This window comes from Urocitellus parryii, chromosome 4 (assembly GCF_045843805.1).
Source record: "Urocitellus parryii isolate mUroPar1 chromosome 4, mUroPar1.hap1, whole genome shotgun sequence".
Lineage (NCBI taxonomy): Eukaryota > Metazoa > Chordata > Mammalia > Rodentia > Sciuridae > Urocitellus > Urocitellus parryii.
The window spans coordinates 184,198,129-184,207,481 of NC_135534.1; the positions used below are offsets into that span (position 1 = coordinate 184,198,129).

The 9,353-nt window shown below is 41.6% G+C and overlaps 1 protein-coding gene across 1 annotated transcript in view; it reads right to left on the minus strand.

Annotated features, from left to right (window-relative positions):
* Positions 1 to 7,965, minus strand: part of Abca1 (ATP binding cassette subfamily A member 1) — a 132,599-nt gene extending 124,634 nt beyond the window's left edge. Inside the window, exon 1 of the mRNA XM_026414625.2 lies at positions 7,769 to 7,965. The gene's annotated coding sequence lies outside the window, so the exon portion shown is untranslated. The remainder of the gene's footprint in view (positions 1 to 7,768) is intronic.
* Between the last annotated feature and the right edge of the window lie 1,388 nt (positions 7,966 to 9,353).

A 9,353-nucleotide genomic window follows, 5' to 3' on the forward strand; every position in this document is an offset into this window, starting at 1 on the left:
GCCGTGGTGTGGATAATGGGTCAAATTTCAGTAGGCAAATATATGACTTTAGGACACAGTGAAAACAAAGGCAAACAGGAAACATGGATGTGAGATTCTAGAACAACAAAGAGGGAGAAGTTCTCAAAGCAAAAGTCAGAGAAAAGATAAAAACTGTAGAGGGAGATTCATTTAACAGTTACTGAGCAATACAACATGTCAGTCACTCACCAGGTAGTTCCTTCTAATACACTTCTTATAATCTGGGACAAAGCTGTCAAAATAGATCCAAAGCTTGTTTTAAAGAGCCTTGAATGCCAAGCTAAAGAAGTCATTTACAGTGACAGATCCTTACCCATCTTGACATTTGTTCAGAGCCTAGTATTTTATATGGTACGTGGTGTTTAATAAATATTTGCTGAACAAATGAATTTCAGTTTAACAATACTGTTTGGATATTAGCACATTTAATTTCAAAATATGTAAATATTTTGTAGTTATTGTTGTGACTGTCAGTCGTGTAATTCCTCTTACATCCTTTTCCCAGCAGCGGAGATCAAACCACACCCCAGCTAAAGTAAACTGCCACCTCCATCCCAATGCCCTGTGTCTGAAAGTGAAGAAAGGTCTGCAGGTCATCTGAGCTCATCAGTTTGGGCCTTTGCTTTCTCTCTGCATTCCCAATAATGCTGCTTTCATCAGTATTGCCTTTATGTCAAATCTGGATCATCTAAATACCAGATCCAATCAATTTCAAAAATGCCACCTCCAGAGACTCGTTTCTTTAAGAAAACAAGCTTAGTTTGACTTGTGGAGAAAAAATAAAAATAAAAAATAAAAATAAATTATTCCAAACCTGGTCCCCAAAAGGAACTTTGCAAAACTAGAACATGCAAGGATTTGACACCCAAGCAACCTCTTTCTTAGCAACTCCTTTCCCTATCCCCTAACCCTGTCAAGAACCTTTTGTTCTTCCTACCAGTCCTAATATGATTTCTGAAGCAACAAATTCAGGAAATATTTTAGGAAGTAATGGGTCTTATCCACCTACTCATAATGAAGTTCTTCCAAGTTCTTTAGAAATATCCCTATAAAGTTAGCCCAATTCTCATCCAGCACAAGCACCCGTGCTATATTCTTGGAGGCTGAATGAGCCTTAGCAGTCTTTTAAATTTATCTCCTTTGACCTGGCTTAAGTATAAAAAGCAAAACCTATGCCCAAATTGGAGCTGTCCAAGATGGAAACATACTTTCTTTCGGAGGGGTTTTTCCAAATGGTCCATCAGAGGGAAAACAAGAGTCTTCATTCAACCAAGTTTGCTCTATTGAAATTTATTAAAACTGAACCAACTTTCTTCCTTTGCATTTCAGATAAGAACCTCATTCTGGGTCTTTGATCCAACTCTCTGTCCCCTCAATACGGATAAATAAGGCAAATTCAACAGCTTTCTCTCCTCCACCTTCCTCTTCCATTGTTTTCCTTTCTTTCATCCTCACTTCCTCAGAAATGCTCTGAAGCATTTCTGGGGTGCTTTTCCCCACCACTCCAAATCACAGGAGGCATTACAATAATGTTGAATATGTCCCTTAGAACACATCTCTGGGTGTCCAAATTCAAAAGACTGCCCCTTCTCCTATGTACAGGCCTGGAGTCAGAGGACCTAAAAGCTTGAAGGGCTTTTTAAAAGTCTTGAAGTTTCCTATCATAGGCCCACAATCTAAATCTCAGAAAAGCAAAATGACTTTCCCAGGGCCTCATGGTTTCTTAGTGATTTTGGAGTAGTTTCTGAATATACTGTAATTAAACATAGAATCTGGAGTATATGAGCCCAGGCATGTTTCTTCTTAAGAGATAATCCATAAATTTCAACACACCCTAAGGAAATTATCTAAGGAGCCCCTGTCCCCAAAAATGATAACCATTAGTAAGATTAAAACCTGATTCAATAATTATCATCTACTTTTTCCATGTGTGAAATATCAATGCAAGTAACATGCAATAAAACAGTCTGAGGTGGAAGTAAACTAAAAAATCAAGTTTTTTAAAAATCAGTATAAAATGAATAGCAATATTCCAAGCATCATATCATATGCTTAACACTGTATAAACGTGCACCCCGCCCCCTGCACACACACACACACAAAAAATATTTAACAGGTTAAACATGTATTATGAGGTAAAGAGAGACTGGCAACGTGCCTAATGCATATATTCACTGATAGCACCAGAATTCTAATATATGTTAATTTGAGTTTAATACCCATGCTCATTTTCATAATATCTTCGCTGTAGTTCAAGATGCCCTGAAACAATATGTCTATTTTCTTGTTTAGAAAGAACTAAATAAATATTCTAAAGATAGCCTCAAAAGAGTATTTTATAAATGGATCACTAACAGCAAATTCTACCTAGAAAATGGCATATAATAAATAGCAGTTATCATAAAACATCTTGATTTTAAGACTAACCAGATAAAATGCTTTGACTTCCAAATGCTTCTTGGAAGTTGTATTTGGCATAGAAAACATTGCACAGTTCAGCAGACACCAAAAACAGAAACAAAAACAAAAGTATAAAGGAATATATCTGATGCACACCAGGTTATTTTGTTTTTTAAAAAAAGTGCTTAAATCTCTGAATTACTTGGTGAGTTATCTCCTTCTTCTCCATAAAAATAAATCAATGTACAACTCAAAGTATTTAAATGTGGAATGTCACAGACTAGCACATTTGCTCAAATCACAGCTGCCTCCAAAAGGGAAATGAAACTGAGCAAAACAGAATTGTTTGTTCTACAAGAAGTAATCTTGCCTAAATAATTTAAATACGCACTAAACTTTATCATAAACCTAGCTTAAACTACAGTTATTTGTCCTATAATTTTTATTGCTAATGCTTTTCAGTGGTTATCCCATCAACTCAAAAAACTTTAAGAAAACAGGAAACAAGCATGAGGTTCCATTCCCTGTTGCATTTGTGCAAGTCACCACTTATTATTAAACCCCTTCCGTATAACTGGGAATGATTAAGGACAGGGGAGAGTGAGTCAAAGACCTTCTTTAGAGAAGCATGCGTGCAAAAGAAAGACAAATAAATGTTAACTATAATTTTAAAAAATACTAAATACAGGACATGAAGAGTACAGCAGGGCAAGAAGGGGATAACTAATTTTAACTCAGTGTTGGAAGGGAAGTGTGAACCCAGGTGAGGATGGTGATGTTCAAATCAGGTCTTAAAGTAGGTTTGCAAAAACCTCTCAGTGTTTTGAATCTAAGTTCCTCTTCAGAATGGAAGGACTTCTAACTGTAGTTTGTCTTGGGAACCAAATGTGATGCTCCTGCATGGTTAACAGTAAAAGTTCTTTGCTTTAATAGTTTATGGTCTTAATGGGATGCAGAGTAACTGAAGGCCCTGGTTTGAAAACACTTATATATGAGATTTGCATCCACTAGCTTCATGTATTTCTAAAATGTAGCTCTAATAACATCTGTGCTGGTAACTCAGAACACTATCTTCAAGTGAAAATACTCAAAAGGAAGATCCATATTTTTTTCCTTTTGCTAATACTTCATTTATCAAAACTTTTTTATATTTTAACAAAGTTTTTAACCCCAAGGTTGGTAAACTCAGGCAAGTGGCACTAGTTAGGAGATAACTTGGGACCATAACCAGGCTAGTTAACTCAGTTTCCCCATCTATAAAGATAATGATAGGACCCATCTCATGTGGTTCACATGAGCATGAACTGAGTTATCACATGTAAAACCCTTGAAAGGACATTCAGCTCACACCAAGTCAAGAGTAAATATAGCTGCTTTACTGAGAAGGGTTTTCAAAGAGTTTATTTCTAATTTGCTACACCAATTGAGAAGAAATGCAGTGTTCTGTTCTATTTCACTTTTATAAGGCGGACTCTGAAACTGTACTTACTTCCAGAGAATAAACCTAAGAAAAAGCTGATTTCTTTTCTAGACGATAATAGCAGTCACAGAAATAGCTTACTTCAAAAGGTTCACAGCCCATTTAGGGGGTAAGTGAAGTAAGAATCACACTGTATAATAACAAATTTTTTAAAAATTCACCAAAGCTAGGATTAATAGCTAAGCTAACATTTCTCTTCCCTTTTTATTTGTTCCTTACATTTGCAGCCAAATACTCCACCATTCCATTTTCTATACTGTTTATCACACAGAAAAACACTTTTGGGATCACAGATTACTCACAAATAATTGGCTGAAGCAATCATATCATTTTTATTTTAAACCAAGTTTAAAAAATTAGAGTTGAGTAAATGTCACTATGGGTCAGGCAGTGTCACAATCCCTCTGCAACCAAGATCTCAACAAGCTGAAGAGAATTTGGCTGGCCCACTCAAGGCAGCCAAGGAAATATATAATAAAGGTTGTAGATTCTGATAAGGACTATAGCAGATGGATATACAAAGAGAGCACACTGGGCATCTTTCAAAGTTCCCTTCTCATAGAAGCTGAAATTGGTCTACTTAATGTAGGAGTTAAGAACTCTAGAACTGAGTTCAAATATAAGCTTTGCCACCAGCAAGCTGTATGGCCAGCGACAATTTAGCCTCTGAGCTTCTTAATCTGCAAAATTAAGATAATGAGTTTGTTGTAAAGATTAAATTAGTATTTGAGAAGCATTAAGAGCAGTACTTGACACGGTGCTATATAAAGTGTCTACTACATAAACACTGCAATAACTTGGGCATTCATGCTAGTTTCACTTGCAGATGTGAAGATGATTTCAGTTTTTAGTGTAGGCCCTCTCTCAGCACAGTTATATAAAATAAGCATTCAGAATGATCTTTTAAAAGTTGATGCTGGCCAGGAGAGGTGGTGCACGCCTGTAATTCCAGTGACTTGGGAGGCTGAGACAGGAGAATCACAGGTTCGAAGCCAGCCTCAGCAACAGTGAGGTGCTAAGTAACTCAGTGAGACCCTGTCTCTAAATAAAATACAAAATAGGGCTGGGGATGTGACTCAGTGGTTGAGTGTCCCTGAGTTCAAGCACTAGTACTCCTGCCCCCCAAAAAATTTGATGCCGGAGTAATTACCATATGGGACATTATAATTTTGTTCTTTAATATTAGACTTAGAGTGCTTTAGAAATAAAAACAACATGCATTTTGGTATTTTCTAGATAACCAAAAGTTCATGATTATAAAGAGTTCGAGACCAGTGTCCATTTAACTATTTTAATAGCTAAAATTTGAAATAGCAAAGATCTAACAATTTGCCTCTACAAATATAGTAAGCACATGCATCCTGGCTTATGAAGAAGAAGATACCCTCCCCTCAAATAGTTTAAATGTAAAAATATCCAACCCCTCTCCTATAAGGTAGGTACTACAAAGGATAATAAAAAGCTTGAGTTGCTGAGTTTCATTCATTTTTAATAATGTTTGGATTGGAACTTTTCCTGAGCAGAGGTTGGAAACAATCAAGCCCTAAGTATTCTTTTCCAATTCCAGACTAATGCATTGTCTCACATGAACTGTAAATACCCTCTAAGCAAAATGTGCCCAAGGTCCATTATAAGCCTACATTTAGATGCCAATCAAAATACTTGTAAGAATTGAGATTTCAAATGCTCATCTATAGGCAAGATATATATATATATATATATATATATATATATATATCTTGGGTCATAGTCAGATATGTCATTTTGGGAAAATGCTGTTTTGCAAAGGGACTCTTTAATTACTTTGACTATAGTAGCAATTCTTGTCCCATAAAGGGACTGTGGTCATCATGAAGACCAGAGACCCTCTTCCCTAGTTCCTCTGATTCTACTGCTTGTTTTCAAATAAATACTGATTCACTCTGTGAAACCAGGGTTTTCCAAAAATTCCTCATAGTAATTATTTTAATGGGTTATGGGAACATTTGGGAAACAGTCTAAAAAATGGAAATTTCGTACTTAAAAATTACTTTAGTAACTGAAGATGTTCTATTAAGGAATATTCTCCAAATAGTTCTTTAATGTGGGAAGAGTTTCTTAAAAGAATGCTACAAACAATAGAAAGCCTCCATTATTTTTGTGGTAAGTTTGAGAAAAGCAGGCTGAAACAAAAGGCGAGATGAGAAACTAAGTACTTTTTTTTAGTAGGCATTTAAATTTTGTCTGAAGAGAAAATCAGAACTTGGTTGTAAAAGAGTCAAACTCTGCTCTTGGGGAGAAAACTTTCAGATGTTTGTAGGAGATGAGGACTGAGCCAAAATAGTGATATGGTGATTCCCATCACCAAAGAAATTTTTTAAAAAATACCAAAGCTGTCCTCTACTATATGAATACATATACCATCCACTTCTTATGTGCAGTATTATTGAAAAATCTGAGGATTTAAAAGCTGGTGATATCCACAGAAATAGAGGAAGGCCAATTACATCTAATGCCAGATATTTGTTTCTTTCTTCTTTAACTTTAATCTTATTTCTTTCCTTCTTTCTGATAAGTGCTGATAAAAACAGGCATCTACACACAACCCCGATCCAGGCAACTCTCCAAAAACCTCTGGTTTAGCAATGGCCTGGGATTCGAGAAATAGGCGAACACACACACACACACACACACACACACACACACACACTCTCTCTCTCTCTCTCTCTCTCTCTCTCTCTCTCTCTCTCTCTCTCTCTCTCTCTCTCAGATGGGCTTTCTTTCTCCTGAGCCTCTGGGTTCCTCCAGTCTGCAACCACCGGTCTTCACCAGATTCACAGTCTGAAATCCGGAGTGAAGCCCACCACTGTGGAGTCCGCCCTCCTGCAGCCACGGGCCAATACCTGGACCACCCGGCCAGGAGGCGCTGCGGGCCATTCTCCAGGGGCCACTGGCAGCCGGCGCCCAGCCCCCATCTCCTCGCGCAGAGCCCAGCCCAGCCGCCAGCTCCAAGTTCTGCGCCGCCCGCCGGGGTTACTCGCGGTCATTTCGCTGCACCACCTCGCCCCAGCTTCGCCACCCGCGCCCGTCCTCAAGCTGTCCCAAGGGACGAGCAGCAAAGGGCAGAAGATGGAGCAGAAGGTGAAGCAGAATGGGTTCCCCGGCTCTGGTTTCCGCAGGCTCTTCTAAGTCTTGAAAGGAACAAAACTCATTCCCCCACCCCCACCCTCTGTGCCAGGGACAACAGCTCCGCGAGCGCACGGAAAGTGCAGGCAGGACCCCCAGGTCTAACAAAGCCCCCGGGCCTCAAGCGAGCCATATCACATCCGACTCCGTTTGGGACACAACTACTCCAGTTCTGTGGATACAACGACGAGCCTCTCCAGTCCTGGGGCGCGCTGAGCTGATCCAGAGCTCAGAGCTCAACACCGACCGTTTCTTAAGGAAGGAGTGAGGACTCTGGCATTTGTCCCCGTGGGCGCCGGCTCACTCGCAGCTAGAGGGGTTTCCAGCCGGCCCCAGCGCTTCCAAACAAAGGGAAGCGCTTTGCGTCCGATCTGCCATTCTCCCCACCTCAGTAGCAGCGCCCCCAGCATACCCAGGAAACCCCGACCTCACTGCGCCCAAGATACTGCTTCTGGTTCTCCATGCCCAGAGATGCTCTCAGGACACCCAGACAGGGCGAGCCCCGAGGGTAGCAGCAGTGCGGCGACCCGAGGTCTGCACAGCAGGCATCCTCTCCCCCTTTACGCCGCTCCTACCCCATTTGTATTGCAAGAAGTGGGAATGTGGGGGCCGGGAACAGAGTCCCCGAAACCGGGTACTTCCCAAAGCCTCTTCCGCCCCAAAGCAAAACAATAATGTCCGAGTCTCTAGAAAGCCTCTTACCTGTTTTCCACTTTTGTGTTTGCGTCTCTTTCCCCCACCCCTTGACCAACCGTTCCGGTGAAGGGCAGAGAAAGAAGTGTGGGAAAACGGGGAGCAAAGCGCCCCTGGAAATGGGCTTCGGCTGCGCTGTCCTGTGGAGCCCCCTGTCCTGCCCACGCGCGTAGGGGAAGAGAGGTGTGGGCTCGGCTCGGCCGGTCCCGGCCCCACTCACTCTCCCTCGGAATTACTGGGTTTTGCCGCGACTAGTTCCTTTTATAGATTCGGCTGCGCCGAGCGCAGGGGTTACTATCGGTCAAAGCCTGTTCTCTCCCTCCTCCCCCGCCCCCTTCCCGGCCTCTGTTTATGTAGTTCAGTCACTCAGCAAGAAAGCACGTGGAGCTGCGGCCCGCCCCTTAAACCGGCGACGCAGACCCGGCCGGCAGCGCTAGGCTGGGGTGGAGAGTGCTCCAGACCCAAAGGGTCCGCGGTCGGTGTTGCGCACCCACTGCCCCGGCCCTGACCTGCCAGCCTCAGACGAGCGGGAAACTGGGCTTCAGCTGCGACCAACTGGGCTTCAGCTGCGACCAAGACTCGAGTCTGTGTTCTGGGCAGCCAAAGGCGCTGGTGGAATTGCTTCCTCTAAACTGAATCTATCTCATCCCCCCCCCCCCTTTGTTAGTTTACTCAACCGTGGGATTGAGGGAGAGAACTGGAGGTCAGCATCCCTCTAGGCGGCAACCCTTTAGTCTCTCTTCCTTTCAAAGACCCAGAATGTGGGCAAATGTGGACAGTCTCTAAATAAACTTTTTTTTTTTAACCCCAAACCTTGACTCTGGTTTTCAGTAGGAGACCTACTACTGCCTTTGAGATTCTCTGCTTGAGTCCCCCAGGTTCCTCCAGTACCAATAAAGAGATCTTGCTTCTTGTCTTTCTAAATAGGGAGGAGGGACACGGGGATGGGTGGGGGCAGAGGAACAGTGTAAAAAGGGCCAGACCCCTTTTTACCTTCATTACATTGGTTAAGGTCCCTGTGGTAAATACCCAGGGCTTGTGTTTTAGCTTGTTTGTTTTATTTATTTATTTTTTGAGAGAGAGAGAGAGAAAGAGAGAGAGAGAAAATTTTTTTTTAATATTTATTTTTTATTTTTTGGCGGACACAACATCTTTGTTTGTATGTGGTGCTGAGGGTCCAACCCGGCCGCTCGCATGCCAGGCAAGCACACTACGGCTTGAGCCACATTCCCAGTCCCTAGCTTTTTTAGATTTACAAAGTTCAGCTAGAGAATCACCATCTCTAATCATGTAAAATTATATAACCACTCCAATGTTCCAGCCTCTTCCTTGGCTTTGGCTTTGGGAGTCAGGTACAAGATTGCCCCAAACATATGAGGGGCAGAGGCAAGAGTATGAAGGGAGGTCTACATGCTATATGTTTAAATATTGAGGTCTTAATGTCTCCTACCATGAAAAAGATAACTTTGCAGAAGCCTTGAAAGCAAGATCACATTTAGACCCCCTCACCGCTTGATGTGCTTTTGGACACTAATATAGTGGAATGGGAAAGCTGTTCCCTGTCCCCTTCTCTTTACACCCTGAGTTTCATCAT